Source organism: Pseudorasbora parva, chromosome 6 (genome assembly GCF_024679245.1).
Source record: "Pseudorasbora parva isolate DD20220531a chromosome 6, ASM2467924v1, whole genome shotgun sequence".
NCBI classification, from domain to species: domain Eukaryota; kingdom Metazoa; phylum Chordata; class Actinopteri; order Cypriniformes; family Gobionidae; genus Pseudorasbora; species Pseudorasbora parva.
Window position 1 is genome coordinate 7,027,344 of NC_090177.1, and position 25,526 is coordinate 7,052,869.

Consider the following 25,526-nt stretch of genomic DNA (forward strand, 5'->3'; position numbering starts at 1 on the left):
GTGTATACTATGACGTAAAAGTGAATTTATTCAATTATCACAAAAAGTAAAAATGGACAAAAACCTCAAAAAACGACAGTGTATACTATGACGTAAAAGTGAATTTATTCAAAAAACAAAAAAAATCCAAAATGGACAAAAACCTCAAAAAAACGACAGTGTATACTATGACGTAAAAGTGAATTTATTCAAAAATCAAAAAAATTCAAAATGGACAAAAACATCAAAAAACGACAGTGTATACTATGACGTAAAAGTGAATTTATTCAATTATCACAAAAAGTAATAATGGACAAAAACCTCAAAAAACGACAGTGTATACTATGACGTAAAAGTGAATTTATTCAAAAGTCAAAAAAAATTCAAAATGGACAAAAACCTCAAAAAACGACAGTGTATACTATGACGTAAAAGTGAATTTATTCAAAAGTAAAAAAAAATTCAAAATGGACAAAAACCTCAAAAAACGACAGTGTATACTATGACGTAAAAGTGAATTCATTCAATTATCACAAAAAGTAAAAATGGACAAAAACCTCAAAAAAACGACAGTGTATACTATGACGTAAAAGTGAATTTATTCAATTATCACAAAAAGTAAAAATGGACAAAAACCTCAAAAAACGACAGTGTATACTATGACATAAAAGTGAATTTATTCAATTATCACAAAAAGTAAAAATGGACAAAAGCCTCCAAAAACGACAGTGTATACTATGACGTAAAAGTGAATTTTTTTAAAAATCAAAAAAATTCAAAATGGACAAAAAACTCAAAAAACGACAGTGTATACTATGACGTAAAAGTGAATTTATTCAATTATCACAAAAAGTAAAAATGGACAAAAACCTCAAAAAACGACAGTGTATACTATGACATAAAAGTGAATTTATTCAAAAATCAAAAAAATTCAAAATGGACAAAAACCTCAAAAAACAACAGTGTATACTATGACGTAAAAGTGAATTTATTCAATTATCACAAAAAGTAAAAATGGACAAAAACCTCAAAATACGACAGTGTATACTATGACGTAAAAGTGAATTTATTCAATTATCACAAAAAGTAAAAATGGACAAAAACCTCAAAAAACGACAGTGTATACTATGATGTAAAAATGAATTTATTCAAAAATCAAAAAAACTCAAAATGGACAAAAACCTCAAAAAACGACAGTGTATACTATGATGTAAAAGTGAATTTATTCAATTATCACAAAAAGTAAAAATGGACAAAAACCTCAAAAACGACAGTGTATACTATGACGTAAAAGTGAATTTTTTTAAAAATCAAAAAAATTCAAAATGGACAAAAACCTCAAAATACGACAGTGTATACTATGACGTAAAAGTGAATTTATTCAATTATCACAAAAAGTAAAAATGGACAAAAACCTCAAAAAACGACAGTGTATACTATGACATAAAAGTGAATTTTTTCAAAAATCAAAAAAAAATCAAAATGGACAAAAACCCCAAAAAACGACAGTGTATACTATGACGTAAAAGTGAATTTATTCAATTATCACAAAAAGTAAAAATGGACAAAAACCTCAAAAAACGACAGTGTATACTATGACGTAAAAGTGAATTTATTCAAAAAACAAAAAAAATCCAAAATGGACAAAAACCTCAAAAAAACGACAGTGTATACTATGACGTAAAAGTGAATTTATTCAAAAATCAAAAAAATTCAAAATGGACAAAAACATCAAAAAACGACAGTGTATACTATGACGTAAAAGTGAATTTATTCAATTATCACAAAAAGTAATAATGGACAAAAACCTCAAAAAACGACAGTGTATACTATGACGTAAAAGTGAATTTATTCAAAAGTCAAAAAAAATTCAAAATGGACAAAAACCTCAAAAAACGACAGTGTATACTATGACGTAAAAGTGAATTTATTCAAAAGTAAAAAAAAATTCAAAATGGACAAAAACCTCAAAAAACGACAGTGTATACTATGACGTAAAAGTGAATTCATTCAATTATCACAAAAAGAAAAATGGACAAAAACCTCAAAAAAACGACAGTATATACTATGACGTAAAAGTGAATTTATTCAATTATCACAAAAAGTAAAAATGGACAAAAACCTCAAAAAACGACAGTGTATACTATGACATAAAAGTGAATTTATTCAATTATCACAAAAAGTAAAAATGGACAAAAGCCTCAAAAAACGACAGTGTATACTATGACGTAAAAGTGAATTTTTTTAAAAATCAAAAAAATTCAAAATGGACAAAAAACTCAAAAAACGACAGTGTATACTATGACGTAAAAGTGAATTCATTCAATTATCACAAAAAGAAAAAATGGACAAAAACCTCAAAAAAATGACAGTATATACTATGACGTAAAAGTGAATTTATTCAATTATCACAAAAAGTAAAAATGGACAAAAACCTCAAAAAACGACAGTGTATACTATGACATAAAAGTGAATTTATTCAAAAATCAAAAAAATTCAAAATGGACAAAAACCTCAAAAAACAACAGTGTATACTATGACGTAAAAATGAATTTATTCAATTATCACAAAAAGTAAAAATGGACAAAAACCTCAAAATACGACAGTGTATACTATGACGTAAAAGTGAATTTATTCTAAAATCAAAAAAATTCAAAATGGACAAAAACCTCAAAAAACGACAGTGTATACTATGACGTAAAAGTGAATTTATTCAATTATCACAAAAAGTAAAAATGGACAAAAACCTCAAAAAACGACAGTGTATACTATGACGTAAAAGTGAATTTATTCAATTATCACAAAAAGTAAAAATGGACAAAAACCTCAAAAAACGACAGTGTATACTATGATGTAAAAATGAATTTATTCAAAAATCAAAAAAACTCAAAATGGACAAAAACCTCAAAAAACGACAGTGTATACTATGATGTAAAAGTGAATTTATTCAATTATCACAAAAAGTAAAAATGGACAAAAACCTCAAAAACGACAGTGTATACTATGACGTAAAAGTGAATTTTTTTAAAAATCAAAAAAATTCAAAATGGACAAAAACCTCAAAATAAGACAGTGTATACTATGACGTAAAAGTGAATTTATTCAATTATCACAAAAAGTAAAAATGGACAAAAACCTCAAAAAACGACAGTGTATACTATGACATAAAAGTGAATTTTTTCAAAAATCAAAAAAAAATCAAAATGGACAAAAACCCCAAAAAACGACAGTGTATACTATGACGTAAAAGTGAATTTATTCAATTATCACAAAAAGTAAAAATGGACAAAAACCTCAAAAAACGACAGTGTATACTATGACGTAAAAGTGAATTTATTCAAAAAACAAAAAAAATCCAAAATGGACAAAAACCTCAAAAAAACGACAGTGTATACTATGACGTAAAAGTGAATTTATTCAAAAATCAAAAAAATTCAAAATGGACAAAAACATCAAAAAACGACAGTGTATACTATGACGTAAAAGTGAATTTATTCAATTATCACAAAAAGTAATAATGGACAAAAACCTCAAAAAACGACAGTGTATACTATGACGTAAAAGTGAATTTATTCAAAAGTCAAAAAAAATTCAAAATGGACAAAAACCTCAAAAAACGACAGTGTATACTATGACGTAAAAGTGAATTTATTCAAAAGTAAAAAAAAATTCAAAATGGACAAAAACCTCAAAAAACGACAGTGTATACTATGACGTAAAAGTGAATTCATTCAATTATCACAAAAAGAAAAAATGGACAAAAACCTCAAAAAAACGACAGTATATACTATGACGTAAAAGTGAATTTATTCAATTATCACAAAAAGAAAAAAATGGACAAAAACCTCAAAAAACGACAGTGTATACTACGACATAAAAGTGAATTTATTCAAAAATCAAAAAAATTCAAAATGGACAAAAACCTCAAAAAACGACAGTGTATACTATGACGTAAAAGTGAATTTATTCAATTATCAAAAAAAGTAAAAATGGACAAAAACCTCAAAATACGACAGTGTATACTATGACGTAAAAGTGAATTTATTCTAAAATAAAAAAAATTCAAAATGGACAAAAACCTCAAAAAACGACAGTGTATACTATGACGTAAAAGTGAATTTATTCAATTATCACAAAAAGTAAAAATGGACAAAAACCTCAAAAAACGACAGTGTATACTATGACGTAAAAGTGAATTTATTCAATTATCACAAAAAGTAAAAATGGACAAAAACCTCAAAAAAACGACAGTGTATACTATGACGTAAAAGTGAATTTATTCAATTATCACAAAAAGTAAAAATGGACAAAGACCTCAAAAAACGACAGTGTATACTATGACATAAAAGTGAATTTATTCAAAAATCAAAAAAATTCAAAATGGACAAAAACCTCAAAAAACGACAGTGTATACTATGACATAAAAGTGAATTTATTCAAAAATAAAAAAAAATAAAAATGGACAAAAACCTCAAAAAACGACAGTGTATACTATGACGTAAAAGTGAATTTATTCAATTATCACAAAAAGTAAAAATGGACAAAAACCTCAAAAAACGACAGTGTATACTATGATGTAAAAGTGAATTTATTCAAAAATCAAAAAAACTCAAAATGGACAAAAACCTCAAAAAACGACAGTGTATACTATGATGTAAAAGTGAATTTATTCAATTATCACCATAAGTAAAAATGGACAAAAACCTCAAAAACGACAGTGTATACTATGACGTAAAAGTGAATTTTTTTAAAAATCAAAAAAATTCAAAATGGACAAAAACCTCAAAATACGACAGTGTATACTATGACGTAAAAGTGAATTTATTCAATTATCACAAAAAGTAAAAATGGACAAAAACCTCAAAAAACGACAGTGTATACTATGACATAAAAGTGAATTTTTTTTTCAAAAATCACAAAAAGTAAAAATGGACAAAAACCTCAAAAAACGACAGTGTATACTATGACGTAAAAGTGAATTTATTCAAAAATCAAAAAAATTCAAAATGGACAAAAACCTCAAAAAACGACAGTGTATACTATGACGTAAAAGTGAATTTATTCAATTATCACAAAAAGTAATAATGGACAAAAACCTCAAAAAACGACAGTGTATACTATGACGTAAAAGTGAATTTATTCAAAAGTCAAAAAAATTCAAAATGGACAAAAACCTCAAAAAACGACAGTGTATACTATGACGTAAAAGTGAATTTATTCAATTATCACAAAAAGAAAAAATGGACAAAAACCTCAAAAAAACGACAGTATATACTATGACGTAAAAGTGAATTTATTCAATTATCACAAAAAGTAAAAATGGACAAAAACCTCAAAAAACGACAGTGTATACTATGACATAAAAGTGAATTTATTCAAAAATCAAAAAAATTCAAAATGGACAAAAACCTCAAAAAACGACAGTGTATACTATGACGTAAAAGTGAATTTATTCAAAAATCAAAAAAATTCAAAATGGACAAAAAACGACAGTGTATACTATGACGTAAAAGTGAATTTATTCAAAAATCAAAAAAATTCAAAATGGACAAAAACCTCAAAAAACAACAGTGTATACTATGACGTAAAAGTGAATTTATTCAATTATCACAAAAAGTAAAAATGGACAAAAACCTCAAAATACGACAGTGTATACTATGACGTAAAAGTGAATTTATTCAATTATCACAAAAAGTAAAAATGGACAAAAACCTCAAAAAACGACAGTGTATACTATGACGTAAAAGTGAATTCATTCAATTATCACAAAAAGTAAAAATGGACAAAAACCTCAAAAAACGACAGTGTATACTATGACGTAAAAGTGAATTTATTCAAATATCTAAAAAAAATCAAAATGGACACAAAAACTCAAAAAACGACAGTATATACTATGACGTAAAAGTGCATTTATTCAATTATCACAAAAAGTAAAAATGGACAAAACCCTCAAAAAAACGACAGTGTATACTATGACGTAAAAGTGAATTTATTCAATTATCACAAAGAGTAAAAATGGACAAAAACCTCAAAAAAACGACAGTGTATACTATGACGTAAAAGTGAATTTATTCAATTATCACAAAAAGTAAAAATGGACAAAAACCTCAAAAAACGACAGTGTATACTATGACGTAAAAGTGAATTTATTCAATTATCACAAAAAGTAAAAATGGACAAAAACCTCAAAATACAACAGTGTATACTATGACGTAAAAGTGAATTTATTCAAAAATCTAAAAAAATTCAAAATGGACAAAAACCTCAAAAAACGACAGTGTATACTATGACATAAAAGTGAATTTATTCAATTATCACAAAAAGTAAAAATGGACAAAACCTCAAAAAAACGACAGTGTATACCATGACGTAAAAGTGAATTTATTCAATTATCACAAAAAGTAAAAATGGACAAAAACCTCAAAAAACGACAGTGTATACTATGACGTAAAAGTGAATTCATTCAATTATCACAAAAAGTAAAAATGGACAAAAACCTCAAAATACAACAGTGTATACTATGACGTAAAAGTGAATTTATTCAAAAATCAAAAAAATTCAAAATGGACAAAAACCTCAAAAAACGACAGTGTATACTATGATGTAAAAGTGAATTTTTTTTAAAATCAAAAAAATTCAAAATGGACAAAAAACTCAAAAAACGACAATGTATACTATGACGTAAAAGTGAATTTATTCAAAAATCAAAAAAATTCAAAATGGACAAAAACCTCAAAATACGACAGTGTATACTATGACGTAAAAGTGAATTTATTCAAAAATTAACAAAATTCAAAATGGACAAAAAACTCAAAATACGACAGTGTATACTATGACGTAAAAGTGAATTTATTCAATTATCACAAAAAGTAAAAATGGACAAAAACCTCAAAAAACGACAGTGTATACTATGATGTAAAAGTAAATTTTTTTAAAAATCAAAAAAATTCAAAATGGACAAAAACCTCAAAGAACGACAGTGTATACTATGACATAAAAGTGAATTCATTCAATTATCACAAAAAGAAAAAATGGACAAAAACCTCAAAAAACGACAGTGTATACTATGACGTAAAAGTGAATTCAAAAATCAAAAAAATTCAAAATGGACAAAAACCTCAAAATACGACAGTGTATACTATGACGTAAAAGTGAATTTATTCAATTATCACAAAAAGTATAAATGGACAAAACCCTCAAAAAAACGACAGTGTATACTATGACGTAAAAGTGAATTTATTCAATTATCACAAAAAGTAAAAATGGACAAAAACCTCAAAATACAACAGTGTATACTATGACGTAAAAGTGAATTTATTCAAAAATCTAAAAAAATTCAAAATGGACAAAAACCTCAAAAAACGACAGTGTATACTATGACATAAAAGTGAATTTATTCAAAAATAAAAAAAAAATCAAAATGGACAAAAACCTCAAAAAACGACAGTGTATACTATGACGTAAAAGTGAATTTATTCAAAAATCAAAAAAATTCAAAATGGACAAAAACCTCAAAAAACGACAGTGTATACTATGACGTAAAAGTGAATTTATTCAATTATCACAAAAAGTAAAAATGGACAAAAACCTCAAAAAACGACAGTGACGTAAAAGTGAATTTATTCAAAAATCAAAATGGACAAAAACCTCAAAAAACGACAGTGTATACTATGACATAAAAGTGAATTTATTCAATTATCACAAAAAGTAAAAATGGACAAAAACCTCAAAAAACAACAGTGTATACTATGACGTAAAAGTGAATTTATTCAAAAATCAAAAAAATTCAAAATGGACAAAAACCTCAAAAAACGACAGTGTATACTATGACGTAAAAGTGAATTTATTCAAAAATCAAAAAAATTCAAAATGGACAAAAACCTCAAAAAACGACAGTATACACTATGACGTAAAAGTGAATTTATTCAATTATCGCAAAAAGTACAAATGGACAAAAACCTCAAAAAACGACAGTGTATACTATGACGTAAAAGTGAATTTATTCAATTATGACAAAAAGTAAAAATGGACAAAAACCTCAAAAAACAACAGTGTATACTATGACGTAAAAGTGAATTTATTCAATTATGACAAAGTAAAAATGGACAAAAACCTCAAAAAACGACAGTGACGTAAAAGTGAATTTATTCAAAAATCAAAAAAAATCAAAATGGACAAAAACCTCAAAAAACGACAGTGTATACTATGACATAAAAGTGAATTTATTTAATTATCACAAAAAGTAAAAATGGACAAAAACCTCAAAAAACGACAGTGTATACTATGATGTAAAAATGAATTTATTCAAAAATCAAAAAAACTCAAAATGGACAAAAACCTCAAAAAACGACAGTGTATACTATGATGTAAAAGTGAATTTATTCAATTATCACAAAAAGTAAAAATGGACAAAAACCTCAAAAACGACAGTGTATACTATGACGTAAAAGTGAATTTTTTTAAAAATCAAAAAAATTCAAAATGGACAAAAACCTCAAAATACGACAGTGTATACTATGACGTAAAAGTGAATTTATTCAATTATCACAAAAAGTAAAAATGGACAAAAACCTCAAAAAACGACAGTGTATACTATGACATAAAAGTGAATTTTTTCAAAAATCAAAAAAAAATCAAAATGGACAAAAACCCCAAAAAACGACAGTGTATACTATGACGTAAAAGTGAATTTATTCAATTATCACAAAAAGTAAAAATGGACAAAAACCTCAAAAAACGACAGTGTATACTATGACGTAAAAGTGAATTTATTCAAAAAACAAAAAAAATCCAAAATGGACAAAAACCTCAAAAAAACGACAGTGTATACTATGACGTAAAAGTGAATTTATTCAAAAATCAAAAAAATTCAAAATGGACAAAAACATCAAAAAACGACAGTGTATACTATGACGTAAAAGTGAATTTATTCAATTATCACAAAAAGTAATAATGGACAAAAACCTCAAAAAACGACAGTGTATACTATGACGTAAAAGTGAATTTATTCAAAAGTCAAAAAAAATTCAAAATGGACAAAAACCTCAAAAAACGACAGTGTATACTATGACGTAAAAGTGAATTTATTCAAAAGTAAAAAAAAATTCAAAATGGACAAAAACCTCAAAAAACGACAGTGTATACTATGACGTAAAAGTGAATTCATTCAATTATCACAAAAAGTAAAAATGGACAAAAACCTCAAAAAAACGACAGTGTATACTATGACGTAAAAGTGAATTTATTCAATTATCACAAAAAGTAAAAATGGACAAAAACCTCAAAAAACGACAGTGTATACTATGACATAAAAGTGAATTTATTCAATTATCACAAAAAGTAAAAATGGACAAAAGCCTCCAAAAACGACAGTGTATACTATGACGTAAAAGTGAATTTTTTTAAAAATCAAAAAAATTCAAAATGGACAAAAAACTCAAAAAACGACAGTGTATACTATGACGTAAAAGTGAATTTATTCAATTATCACAAAAAGTAAAAATGGACAAAAACCTCAAAAAACGACAGTGTATACTATGACATAAAAGTGAATTTATTCAAAAATCAAAAAAATTCAAAATGGACAAAAACCTCAAAAAACAACAGTGTATACTATGACGTAAAAGTGAATTTATTCAATTATCACAAAAAGTAAAAATGGACAAAAACCTCAAAATACGACAGTGTATACTATGACGTAAAAGTGAATTTATTCAATTATCACAAAAAGTAAAAATGGACAAAAACCTCAAAAAACGACAGTGTATACTATGATGTAAAAATGAATTTATTCAAAAATCAAAAAAACTCAAAATGGACAAAAACCTCAAAAAACGACAGTGTATACTATGATGTAAAAGTGAATTTATTCAATTATCACAAAAAGTAAAAATGGACAAAAACCTCAAAAACGACAGTGTATACTATGACGTAAAAGTGAATTTTTTTAAAAATCAAAAAAATTCAAAATGGACAAAAACCTCAAAATACGACAGTGTATACTATGACGTAAAAGTGAATTTATTCAATTATCACAAAAAGTAAAAATGGACAAAAACCTCAAAAAACGACAGTGTATACTATGACATAAAAGTGAATTTTTTCAAAAATCAAAAAAAAATCAAAATGGACAAAAACCCCAAAAAACGACAGTGTATACTATGACGTAAAAGTGAATTTATTCAATTATCACAAAAAGTAAAAATGGACAAAAACCTCAAAAAACGACAGTGTATACTATGACGTAAAAGTGAATTTATTCAAAAAACAAAAAAAATCCAAAATGGACAAAAACCTCAAAAAAACGACAGTGTATACTATGACGTAAAAGTGAATTTATTCAAAAATCAAAAAAATTCAAAATGGACAAAAACATCAAAAAACGACAGTGTATACTATGACGTAAAAGTGAATTTATTCAATTATCACAAAAAGTAATAATGGACAAAAACCTCAAAAAACGACAGTGTATACTATGACGTAAAAGTGAATTTATTCAAAAGTCAAAAAAAATTCAAAATGGACAAAAACCTCAAAAAACGACAGTGTATACTATGACGTAAAAGTGAATTTATTCAAAAGTAAAAAAAAATTCAAAATGGACAAAAACCTCAAAAAACGACAGTGTATACTATGACGTAAAAGTGAATTCATTCAATTATCACAAAAAGAAAAATGGACAAAAACCTCAAAAAAACGACAGTATATACTATGACGTAAAAGTGAATTTATTCAATTATCACAAAAAGTAAAAATGGACAAAAACCTCAAAAAACGACAGTGTATACTATGACATAAAAGTGAATTTATTCAATTATCACAAAAAGTAAAAATGGACAAAAGCCTCAAAAAACGACAGTGTATACTATGACGTAAAAGTGAATTTTTTTAAAAATCAAAAAAATTCAAAATGGACAAAAAACTCAAAAAACGACAGTGTATACTATGACGTAAAAGTGAATTCATTCAATTATCACAAAAAGAAAAAATGGACAAAAACCTCAAAAAAATGACAGTATATACTATGACGTAAAAGTGAATTTATTCAATTATCACAAAAAGTAAAAATGGACAAAAACCTCAAAAAACGACAGTGTATACTATGACATAAAAGTGAATTTATTCAAAAATCAAAAAAATTCAAAATGGACAAAAACCTCAAAAAACAACAGTGTATACTATGACGTAAAAATGAATTTATTCAATTATCACAAACAGTAAAAATGGACAAAAACCTCAAAATACGACAGTGTATACTATGACGTAAAAGTGAATTTATTCTAAAATCAAAAAAATTCAAAATGGACAAAAACCTCAAAAAACGACAGTGTATACTATGACGTAAAAGTGAATTTATTCAATTATCACAAAAAGTAAAAATGGACAAAAACCTCAAAAAACGACAGTGTATACTATGACGTAAAAGTGAATTTATTCAATTATCACAAAAAGTAAAAATGGACAAAAACCTCAAAAAACGACAGTGTATACTATGATGTAAAAATGAATTTATTCAAAAATCAAAAAAACTCAAAATGGACAAAAACCTCAAAAAACGACAGTGTATACTATGATGTAAAAGTGAATTTATTCAATTATCACAAAAAGTAAAAATGGACAAAAACCTCAAAAACGACAGTGTATACTATGACGTAAAAGTGAATTTTTTTAAAAATCAAAAAAATTCAAAATGGACAAAAACCTCAAAATACGACAGTGTATACTATGACGTAAAAGTGAATTTATTCAATTATCACAAAAAGTAAAAATGGACAAAAACCTCAAAAAACGACAGTGTATACTATGACATAAAAGTGAATTTTTTCAAAAATCAAAAAAAAATCAAAATGGACAAAAACCCCAAAAAACGACAGTGTATACTATGACGTAAAAGTGAATTTATTCAATTATCACAAAAAGTAAAAATGGACAAAAACCTCAAAAAACGACAGTGTATACTATGACGTAAAAGTGAATTTATTCAAAAAACAAAAAAAATCCAAAATGGACAAAAACCTCAAAAAAACGACAGTGTATACTATGACGTAAAAGTGAATTTATTCAAAAATCAAAAAAATTCAAAATGGACAAAAACATCAAAAAACGACAGTGTATACTATGACGTAAAAGTGAATTTATTCAATTATCACAAAAAGTAATAATGGACAAAAACCTCAAAAAACGACAGTGTATACTATGACGTAAAAGTGAATTTATTCAAAAGTCAAAAAAAATTCAAAATGGACAAAAACCTCAAAAAACGACAGTGTATACTATGACGTAAAAGTGAATTTATTCAAAAGTAAAAAAAAATTCAAAATGGACAAAAACCTCAAAAAACGACAGTGTATACTATGACGTAAAAGTGAATTCATTCAATTATCACAAAAAGAAAAAATGGACAAAAACCTCAAAAAAACGACAGTATATACTATGACGTAAAAGTGAATTTATTCAATTATCACAAAAAGAAAAAAATGGACAAAAACCTCAAAAAACGACAGTGTATACTACGACATAAAAGTGAATTTATTCAAAAATCAAAAAAATTCAAAATGGACAAAAACCTCAAAAAACGACAGTGTATACTATGACGTAAAAGTGAATTTATTCAATTATCAAAAAAAGTAAAAATGGACAAAAACCTCAAAATACGACAGTGTATACTATGACGTAAAAGTGAATTTATTCTAAAATAAAAAAAATTCAAAATGGACAAAAACCTCAAAAAACGACAGTGTATACTATGACGTAAAAGTGAATTTATTCAATTATCACAAAAAGTAAAAATGGACAAAAACCTCAAAAAACGACAGTGTATACTATGACGTAAAAGTGAATTTATTCAATTATCACAAAAAGTAAAAATGGACAAAAACCTCAAAAAAACGACAGTGTATACTATGACGTAAAAGTGAATTCATTCAATTATCACAAAAAGTAAAAATGGACAAAGACCTCAAAAAACGACAGTGTATACTATGACATAAAAGTGAATTTATTCAAAAATCAAAAAAATTCAAAATGGACAAAAACCTCAAAAAACGACAGTGTATACTATGACATAAAAGTGAATTTATTCAAAAATAAAAAAAAATAAAAATGGACAAAAACCTCAAAAAACGACAGTGTATACTATGACGTAAAAGTGAATTTATTCAATTATCACAAAAAGTAAAAATGGACAAAAACCTCAAAAAACGACAGTGTATACTATGATGTAAAAGTGAATTTATTCAAAAATCAAAAAAACTCAAAATGGACAAAAACCTCAAAAAACGACAGTGTATACTATGATGTAAAAGTGAATTTATTCAATTATCACCATAAGTAAAAATGGACAAAAACCTCAAAAACGACAGTGTATACTATGACGTAAAAGTGAATTTTTTTAAAAATCAAAAAAATTCAAAATGGACAAAAACCTCAAAATACGACAGTGTATACTATGACGTAAAAGTGAATTTATTTATTTAATTATCACAAAAAGTAAAAATGGACAAAAACCTCAAAAAACGACAGTGTATACTATGACATAAAAGTGAATTTTTTTTTCAAAAATCACAAAAAGTAAAAATGGACAAAAACCTCAAAAAACGACAGTGTATACTATGACGTAAAAGTGAATTTATTCAAAAATCAAAAAAATTCAAAATGGACAAAAACCTCAAAAAACGACAGTGTATACTATGACGTAAAAGTGAATTTATTCAATTATCACAAAAAGTAATAATGGACAAAAACCTCAAAAAACGACAGTGTATACTATGACGTAAAAGTGAATTTATTCAAAAGTCAAAAAAATTCAAAATGGACAAAAACCTCAAAAAACGACAGTGTATACTATGACGTAAAAGTGAATTTATTCAATTATCACAAAAAGAAAAAATGGACAAAAACCTCAAAAAAACGACAGTATATACTATGACGTAAAAGTGAATTTATTCAATTATCACAAAAAGTAAAAATGGACAAAAACCTCAAAAAACGACAGTGTATACTATGACATAAAAGTGAATTTATTCAAAAATCAAAAAAATTCAAAATGGACAAAAACCTCAAAAAACGACAGTGTATACTATGACGTAAAAGTGAATTTATTCAAAAATCAAAAAAATTCAAAATGGACAAAAAACGACAGTGTATACTATGACGTAAAAGTGAATTTATTCAAAAATCAAAAAAATTCAAAATGGACAAAAACCTCAAAAAACAACAGTGTATACTATGACGTAAAAGTGAATTTATTCAATTATCACAAAAAGTAAAAATGGACAAAAACCTCAAAATACGACAGTGTATACTATGACGTAAAAGTGAATTTATTCAATTATCACAAAAAGTAAAAATGGACAAAAACCTCAAAAAACGACAGTGTATACTATGACGTAAAAGTGAATTCATTCAATTATCACAAAAAGTAAAAATGGACAAAAACCTCAAAAAACGACAGTGTATACTATGACGTAAAAGTGAATTTATTCAAATATCTAAAAAAAATCAAAATGGACACAAAAACTCAAAAAACGACAGTATATACTATGACGTAAAAGTGCATTTATTCAATTATCACAAAAAGTAAAAATGGACAAAACCCTCAAAAAAACGACAGTGTATACTATGACGTAAAAGTGAATTTATTCAATTATCACAAAGAGTAAAAATGGACAAAAACCTCAAAAAAACGACAGTGTATACTATGACGTAAAAGTGAATTTATTCAATTATCACAAAAAGTAAAAATGGACAAAAACCTCAAAAAACGACAGTGTATACTATGACGTAAAAGTGAATTTATTCAATTATCACAAAAAGTAAAAATGGACAAAAACCTCAAAATACAACAGTGTATACTATGACGTAAAAGTGAATTTATTCAAAAATCAAAAAAAATTCAAAATGGACAAAAACCTCAAAAAACGACAGTGTATACTATGACATAAAAGTGAATTTATTCAATTATCACAAAAAGTAAAAATGGACAAAACCTCAAAAAAACGACAGTGTATACCATGACGTAAAAGTGAATTTATTCAATTATCACAAAAAGTAAAAATGGACAAAAACCTCAAAAAACGACAGTGTATACTATGACGTAAAAGTGAATTCATTCAATTATCACAAAAAGTAAAAATGGACAAAAACCTCAAAATACAACAGTGTATACTATGACGTAAAAGTGAATTTATTCAAAAATCAAAAAAATTCAAAATGGACAAAAACCTCAAAAAACGACAGTGTATACTATGATGTAAAAGTGAATTTTTTTTAAAATCAAAAAAATTCAAAATGGACAAAAAACTCAAAAAACGACAATGTATACTATGACGTAAAAGTGAATTTATTCAAAAATCAAAAAAATTCAAAATGGACAAAAACCTCAAAATACGACAGTGTATACTATGACGTAAAAGTGAATTTATTCAAAAATTAACAAAATTCAAAATGGACAAAAAACTCAAAATACGACAGTGTATACTATGACGTAAAAGTGAATTTATTCAATTATCACAAAAAGTAAAAATGGACAAAAACCTCAAAAAACGACAGTGTATACTATGATGTAAAAGTGAATTTTTTTAAAAATCAAAAAAATTCAAAATGGACAAAAACCTCAAAGAACGACAGTGTATACTATGACATAAAAGTGAATTCATTCAATTATCACAAAAAGAAAAAATGGACAAAAACCTCAAAAAACGACAGTGTATACTATGACGTAAAAGTGAATTCAAAAATCAAAAAAATTCAAAATGGACAAAAACCTCAAAATACGACAGTGTATACTATGACGTAAAAGTGAATTTATTCAATTATCACAAAAAGTATAAATGGACAAAACCCTCAAAAAAACGACAGTGTATACTATGACGTAAAAGTGAATTTATTCAATTATCACAAAAAGTAAAAATGGACAAAAACCTCAAAATACAACAGTGTATACTATGACGTAAAAGTGAATTTATTCAAAAATCTAAAAAAATTCAAAATGGACAAAAACCTCAAAAAACGACAGTGTATACTATGACATAAAAGTGAATTTATTCAAAAATAAAAAAAAAATCAAAATGGACAAAAACCTCAAAAAACGACAGTGTATACTATGACGTAAAAGTGAATTTATTCAAAAATCAAAAAAATTCAAAATGGACAAAAACCTCAAAAAACGACAGTGTATACTATGACGTAAAAGTGAATTTATTCAATTATCACAAAAAGTAAAAATGGACAAAAACCTCAAAAAACGACAGTGACGTAAAAGTGAATTTATTCAAAAATCAAAATGGACAAAAACCTCAAAAAACGACAGTGTATACTATGACATAAAAGTGAATTTATTCAATTATCACAAAAAGTAAAAATGGACAAAAACCTCAAAAAACAACAGTGTATACTATGACGTAAAAGTGAATTTATTCAAAAATCAAAAAAATTCAAAATGGACAAAAACCTCAAAAAACGACAGTGTATACTATGACGTAAAAGTGAATTTATTCAAAAATCAAAAAAATTCAAAATGGACAAAAACCTCAAAAAACGACAGTATACACTATGACGTAAAAGTGAATTTATTCAATTATCGCAAAAAGTACAAATGGACAAAAACCTCAAAAAACGACAGTGTATACTATGACGTAAAAGTGAATTTATTCAATTATGACAAAAAGTAAAAATGGACAAAAACCTCAAAAAACAACAGTGTATACTATGACGTAAAAGTGAATTTATTCAATTATGACAAAGTAAAAATGGACAAAAACCTCAAAAAACGACAGTGACGTAAAAGTGAATTTATTCAAAAATCAAAAAAAATCAAAATGGACAAAAACCTCAAAAAACGACAGTGTATACTATGACATAAAAGTGAATTTATTTAATTATCACAAAAAGTAAAAATGGACAAAAACCTCAAAAAACGACAGTGTATACTATGACGTAAAAGTGAATTTATTCAATTATGACAAAGTAAAAATGGACAAAAACCTCAAAAAACGACAGTGACGTAAAAGTGAATTTATTCAAAAATCAAAAAAATTAAAATGGACAAAAACCTCAAAAAACGACAGTGTATACTATGACATAAAAGTGAATTTATTTAATTATCACAAAAAGTAAAAATGGACAAAAACCTCAAAAAACGACAGTGTATACTATGACGTAAAAGTGAATTTATTCAAAAATCAAAAAAATTCAAAATGGACAAAAACCTCAAAAAACGACAGTATACACTATGACGTAAAAGTGAATTTATTCAATTATCGCAAAAAGTACAAATGGACAAAAACCTCAAAAAACGACAGTGTATACTATGACGTAAAAGTGAATTTATTCAATTATGACAAAAAGTAAAAATGGACAAAAACCTCAAAAAACGACAGTGTATACTATGACGTAAAAGTGAATTTATTCAATTATCACAAAAAGTAAAAATGGACAAAAACCTCAAAAAACGACAGTGTATACTATGACGTAAAAGTGAATTTATTCAAAAATCTAAAAAAATTCCAAACGGACAAAAACCTCAAAAAACGACAGTATATACTATGACGTAAAAGTGAATTTATTCAATTATCACAAAAAGTAAAAATGGACAAAAACCTCAAAAAACGACAGTGTATACTATGATGTAAAAGTGATTTTTTTTTAAAATCAAAAAAATTCAAAATGGACAAAAAACTCAAAAAACGACAATGTATACTATGACGTAAAAGTGAATTTATTCAAAAATCAAAAAAATTCAAAATGGACAAAAACCTCAAAATACGACAGTGTATACTATGACGTAAAAGTGAATTTATTCAAAGATTAACAAAATTCAAAATGGACAAAAAACTCAAAATACGACAGTGTATACTATGACATAAAAGTGAATTCATTCAATTATCACAAAAAGAAAAAATGGACAAAAACCGACAGAGTATACACTGTCGTATTTTGAGGTTTTTGTCCATTTTGAATTTTTTTGATTTTTGAATTAACTTTTACGTCATAGTATACACTGTCGTATTTTGAGGTTTTTGTCCATTTTGAATTTTTTTGATTTTTGAATTCACTTTTACGTCATAGTATACAATGACGTAAAAGTGAATTTATTCAATTATCACAAAAAGTAAAAATGGACAAAAACCTCAAAAAACGACAGTGTATACTATGACGTAAAAGTGAATTTATTCAATTATCACAAAAAGTAAAAATGGACAAAAACCTCAAAAAACGACAGTGACGTAAAAGTGAATTTATTCAAAAATCAAAAAAAATCAAAATGGACAAAAACCTCAAAAAACGACAGTGTATACTATGACATAAAAGTGAATTTATTCAATTATCACAAAAAGTAAAAATGGACAAAAACCTCAAAAAACAACAGTGTATACTATGACGTAAAAGTGAATTTATTCAAAAATCAAAAAAATTCAAAATGGACAAAAACCTCAAAAAACGACAGTGTATACTATGACATAAAAGTGAATTTATTTAATTATCACAAAAAGTAAAAATGGACAAAAACCTCAAAAAACGACAGTGTATACTATGACGTAAAAGTGAATTTATTCAAAAATCAAAAAAATTCAAAATGGACAAAAACCTCAAAAAACGACAGTGTATACTATGACGTAAAAGTGAATTTATTCAATTATCGCAAAAAGTACAAATGGACAAACACCTCAAAAAACGACAGTGTATACTATGACGTAAAAGTGAATTTATTCAAAAATTAACAAAATTCAAAATGGACAAAAAACTCAAAATACGACAGTGTATACCATTACGTAAAAGTGAATTTATTCAAAAATCTAAAATTCAAAATGGACAAAAAAACTCAAAATACGACAGTGTATACTATGACGTAAAAGTGAATTTATTCAAAAATCAAAAAAATTCAAAATGGACAAAAACCTCAAAAAACGACAGTGTATACTATGACGTAAAAGTGAATTTATTCAATTATCACAAAAAGTAAAAATGGACAAAAACCTCAAAAAACGACAATGTATACTATGATGTAAAAGTGAATTTATTCAAAAATTAACAAAATTCAAAATGGACAAAAAACTCAAAATACGACAGTGTATACTATGACATAAAAGTGAATTCATTCAATTATCACAAAAAGAAAAAATGGACAAAAACCTCAAAATACGACAGAGTATACACTGTCGTATTTTGAGGTTTTTGTCCATTTTGAATTTTTTTGATTTTTGAATTCACTTTTACGTCATAGTATACACTGTCGTATTTTGAGGTTTTTGTCCATTTTGAATTTTTTTGATTTTTGAATTCACTTTTACGTCATAGTATACAATGACGTAAAAGTGAATTTATTCAATTATCACAAAAAGTAAAAATGGACAAAAACCTCAAAAAACGACAGTGTATACTATGACGTAAAAGTGAATTTATTCAATTATCACAAAAAGTAAAAATGGACAAAAACCTCAAAAAACGACAGTGACGTAAAAGTGAATTTATTCAAAAATCAAAAAAAATCAAAATGGACAAAAACCTCAAAAAACGACAGTGTATACTATGACATAAAAGTGAATTTATTCAATTATCACAAAAAGTAAAAATGGACAAAAACCTCAAAAAACGACAGTGTATACTATGACATAAAAGTGAATTTTTTTTTCAAAAATCACAAAAAGTAAAAATGGACAAAAACCTCAAAAAACGACAGTGTATACTATGACGTAAAAGTGAATTTATTCAAAAATCAAAAAAATTCAAAATGGACAAAAACCTCAAAAAACGACAGTGTATACTATGACGTAAAAGTGAATTTATTCAATTATCACAAAAAGTAATAATGGACAAAAACCTCAAAAAACGACAGTGTATACTATGACGTAAAAGTGAATTTATTCAAAAGTCAAAAAAATTCAAAATGGACAAAAACCTCAAAAAACGACAGTGTATACTATGACGTAAAAGTGAATTTATTCAATTATCACAAAAAGAAAAAATGGACAAAAACCTCAAAAAAACGACAGTATATACTATGACGTAAAAGTGAATTTATTCAATTATCACAAAAAGTAAAAATGGACAAAAACCTCAAAAAACGACAGTGTATACTATGACATAAAAGTGAATTTATTCAAAAATCAAAAAAATTCAAAATGGACAAAAACCTCAAAAAACGACAGTGTATACTATGACGTAAAAGTGAATTTATTCAAAAATCAAAAAAATTCAAAATGGACAAAAAACGACAGTGTATACTATGACGTAAAAGTGAATTTATTCAAAAATCAAAAAAATTCAAAATGGACAAAAACCTCAAAAAACAACAGTGTATACTATGACGTAAAAGTGAATTTATTCAATTATCACAAAAAGTAAAAATGGACAAAAACCTCAAAATACGACAGTGTATACTATGACGTAAAAGTGAATTTATTCAATTATCACAAAAAGTAAAAATGGACAAAAACCTCAAAAAACGACAGTGTATACTATGACGTAAAAGTGAATTCATTCAATTATCACAAAAAGTAAAAATGGACAAAAACCTCAAAAAACGACAGTGTATACTATGACGTAAAAGTGAATTTATTCAAATATCTAAAAAAAATCAAAATGGACACAAAAACTCAAAAAACGACAGTATATACTATGACGTAAAAGTGCATTTATTCAATTATCACAAAAAGTAAAAATGGACAAAACCCTCAAAAAAACGACAGTGTATACTATGACGTAAAAGTGAATTTATTCAATTATCACAAAGAGTAAAAATGGACAAAAACCTCAAAAAACGACAGTGTATACTATGACATAAAAGTGAATTTATTCAATTATCACAAAAAGTAAAAATGGACAAAAACCTCAAAAAACAACAGTGTATACTATGACGTAAAAGTGAATTTATTCAAAAATCAAAAAAATTCAAAATGGACAAAAACCTCAAAAAACGACAGTGTATACTATGACGTAAAAGTGAATTTATTCAAAAATCAAAAAAATTCAAAATGGACAAAAACCTCAAAAAACGACAGTATACACTATGACGTAAAAGTGAATTTATTCAATTATCGCAAAAAGTACAAATGGACAAAAACCTCAAAAAACGACAGTGTATACTATGACGTAAAAGTGAATTTATTTAATTATCACAAAAAGTAAAAATGGACAAAAACCTCAAAAAACGACAGTGTATACTATGACGTAAAAGTGAATTTATTCAATTATGACAAAGTAAAAATGGACAAAAACCTCAAAAAACGACAGTGACGTAAAAGTGAATTTATTCAAAAATCAAAAAAATTCAAAATGGACAAAAACCTCAAAAAACGACAGTGTATACTATGACATAAAAGTGAATTTATTTAATTATCACAAAAAGTAAAAATGGACAAAAACCTCAAAAAACGACAGTGTATACTATGACGTAAAAGTGAATTTATTCAAAAATCAAAAAAATTCAAAATGGACAAAAACCTCAAAAAACGACAGTATACACTATGACGTAAAAGTGAATTTATTCAATTATCGCAAAAAGTACAAATGGACAAAAACCTCAAAAAACGACAGTGTATACTATGACGTAAAAGTGAATTTATTCAATTATGACAAAAAGTAAAAATGGACAAAAACCTCAAAAAACGACAGTGTATACTATGACGTAAAAGTGAATTTATTCAATTATCACAAAAAGTAAAAATGGACAAAAACCTCAAAAAACGACAGTGTATACTATGACGTAAAAGTGAATTTATTCAAAAATCTAATAAAATTCCAAATGGACAAAAACCTCAAAAAACGACAGTATATACTATGACGTAAAAGTGAATTTATTCAATTATCACAAAAAGTAAAAATGGACAAAAACCTCAAAAAACGACAGTGTATACTATGATGTAAAAGTGAATTTTTTTTAAAATCAAAAAAATTCAAAATGGACAAAAAACTCAAAAAACGACAATGTATACTATGACGTAAAAGTGAATTTATTCAAAAATCAAAAAAATTCAAAATGGACAAAAACCTCAAAATACGACAGTGTATACTATGACGTAAAAGTGAATTTATTCAAAAATTAACAAAATTCAAAATGGACAAAAAACTCAAAATACGACAGTGTATACTATGACATAAAAGTGAATTCATTCAATTATCACAAAAAGAAAAAATGGACAAAAACCGACAGAGTATACACTGTCGTATTTTGAGGTTTTTGTCCATTTTGAATTTTTTTGATTTTTGAATTAACTTTTACGTCATAGTATACACTGTCGTATTTTGAGGTTTTTGTCCATTTTGAATTTTTTTGATTTTTGAATTCACTTTTACGTCATAGTATACAATGACGTAAAAGTGAATTTATTCAATTATCACAAAAAGTAAAAATGGACAAAAACCTCAAAAAACGACAGTGTATACTATGACGTAAAAGTGAATTTATTCAATTATCACAAAAAGTAAAAATGGACAAAAACCTCAAAAAACGACAGTGACGTAAAAGTGAATTTATTCAAAAATCAAAAAAAATCAAAATGGACAAAAACCTCAAAAAATGACAGTGTATACTATGACATAAAAGTGAATTTATTCAATTATCACAAAAAGTAAAAATGGACAAAAACCTCAAAAAACAACAGTGTATACTATGACGTAAAAGTGAATTTATTCAAAAATCAAAAAAATTCAAAATGGACAAAAACCTCAAAAAACGACAGTGTATACTATGACATAAAAGTGAATTTATTTAATTATCACAAAAAGTAAAAATGGACAAAAACCTCAAAAAACGACAGTGTATACTATGACGTAAAAGTGAATTTATTCAAAAATCAAAAAAATTCAAAATGGACAAAAACCTCAAAAAACGACAGTGTATACTATGACGTAAAAGTGAATTTATTCAATTATCGCAAAAAGTACAAATGGACAAAAACCTCAAAAAACGACAGTGTATACTATGACGTAAAAGTGAATTTATTCAAAAATTAACAAAATTCAAAATGGACAAAAAACTCAAAATACGACAGTGTATACCATTACGTAAAAGTGAATTTATTCAAAAATCTAAAATTCAAAATGGACAAAAAAACTCAAAATACGACAGTGTATACTATGACGTAAAAGTGAATTTATTCAAAAATCAAAAAAATTCAAAATGGACAAAAACCTCAAAAAACGACAGTGTATACTATGACGTAAAAGTGAATTTATTCAATTATCACAAAAAGTAAAAATGGACAAAAACCTCAAAAAACGACAATGTATACTATGATGTAAAAGTGAATTTATTCAAAAATTAACAAAATTCAAAATGGACAAAAAACTCAAAATACGACAGTGTATACTATGACATAAAAGTGAATTCATTCAATTATCACAAAAAGAAAAAATGGACAAAAACCTCAAAATACGACAGAGTATACACTGTCGTATTTTGAGGTTTTTGTCCATTTTGAATTTTTTTGATTTTTGAATTCACTTTTACGTCATAGTATACACTGTCGTATTTTGAGGTTTTTGTCCATTTTGAATTTTTTTGATTTTTGAATTCACTTTTACGTCATAGTATACAATGACGTAAAAGTGAATTTATTCAATTATCACAAAAAGTAAAAATGGACAAAAACCTCAAAAAACGACAGTGTATACTATGACGTAAAAGTGAATTTATTCAATTATCACAAAAAGTAAAAATGGACAAAAACCTCAAAAAACGACAGTGACGTAAAAGTGAATTTATTCAAAAATCAAAAAAAATCAAAATGGACAAAAACCTCAAAAAACGACAGTGTATACTATGACATAAAAGTGAATTTATTCAATTATCACAAAAAGTAAAAATGGACAAAAACCTCAAAAAACAACAGTGTATACTATGACGTAAAAGTGAATTTATTCAAAAATCAAAAAAATTCAAAATGGACAAAAACCTCAAAAAACGACAGTGTATACTATGACATAAAAGTGAATTTATTTAATTATCACAAAAAGTAAAAATGGACAAAAACCTCAAAAAACGACAGTGTATACTATGACGTAAAAGTGAATTTATTCAAAAATCAAAAAAATTCAAAATGGACAAAAACCTCAAAATACGACAGTGTATACTATTACGTAAAAGTGCATTTATTGAATTATCACAAAAAGAAAAAATGGACAAAAAACTCAAAATATGACAGTGTATACTATTACGTAAAAGTGAATTTATTCAATTATGACAAAAAGTAAAAATGGACAAAAACCTCGCAAAACGACAGTGTATACTATGACGTAAAAGTGAATTTATTCAAAAATCTAAAAAATTCAAAATGGACAAAAACCTCAAAATACGACAGTGTATACTATGATGTAAAATTGAATTTATTCAATTATCACAAAAAGTATTTTTGTGATAATTGAATAAATTCACTTTTACGTAATAGTATACACTGTTGTATTTTGAGTTTTTTGTCCATTTTTACTTTTTGTGATAATTCAATAAATTCACTTTTACGTAATAGTATACACTGTCGTATTTTGAGTTTTTTGTCCATTTTGAATTTTTTTGATTTTTGAATAAATTCACTTTTACGTCATAGTATACACTGTTGTTTTTTGAGGTTTTTGCCCATTTTTACTTTTTGTGATAATTGAATAAATTCACTTTTACGTCATAGTGATACACTGTCGTTTTTTGAGGTTTTTGTCCATTTTGAATTTTTTTGATTTTTGAATTAACTTTTACGTCATAGTATACACTGTCGTATTTTGAGGTTTTTGTCCATTTTGAATTTTTTTGATTTTTGAATTCACTTTTACGTCATAGTATACAATGACGTAAAAGTGAATTTATTCAATTATCACAAAAAGTAAAAATGGACAAAAACCTCAAAAAACGACAGTGTATACTATGACGTAAAAGTGAATTTATTCAATTATCACAAAAAGTAAAAATGGACAAAAACCTCAAAAAACGACAGTGACGTAAAAGTGAATTTATTCAAAAATCAAAAAAAATCAAAATGGACAAAAACCTCAAAAAACGACAGTGTATACTATGACATAAAAGTGAATTTATTTAATTATCACAAAAAGTAAAAATGGACAAAAACCTCAAAAAACGACAGTGTATACTATGACGTAAAAGTGAATTTATTCAAAAATCAAAAAAATTCAAAATGGACAAAAACCTCAAAAAACGACAGTGTATACTATGACGTAAAAGTGAATTTATTCAATTATCGCAAAAAGTACAAATGGACAAAAACCTCAAAAAACGACAGTGTATACTATGACGTAAAAGTGAATTTATTCAAAAATTAACAAAATTCAAAATGGACAAAAAACTCAAAATACGACAGTGTATACCATTACGTAAAAGTGAATTTATTCAAAAATCTAAAATTCAAAATGGACAAAAAAACTCAAAATACGACAGTGTATACTATGACGTAAAAGTGAATTTATTCAAAAATCAAAAAAATTCAAAATGGACAAAAACCTCAAAAAACGACAGTGTATACTATGACGTAAAAGTGAATTTATTCAATTATCACAAAAAGTAAAAATGGACAAAAACCTCAAAAAACGACAATGTATACTAT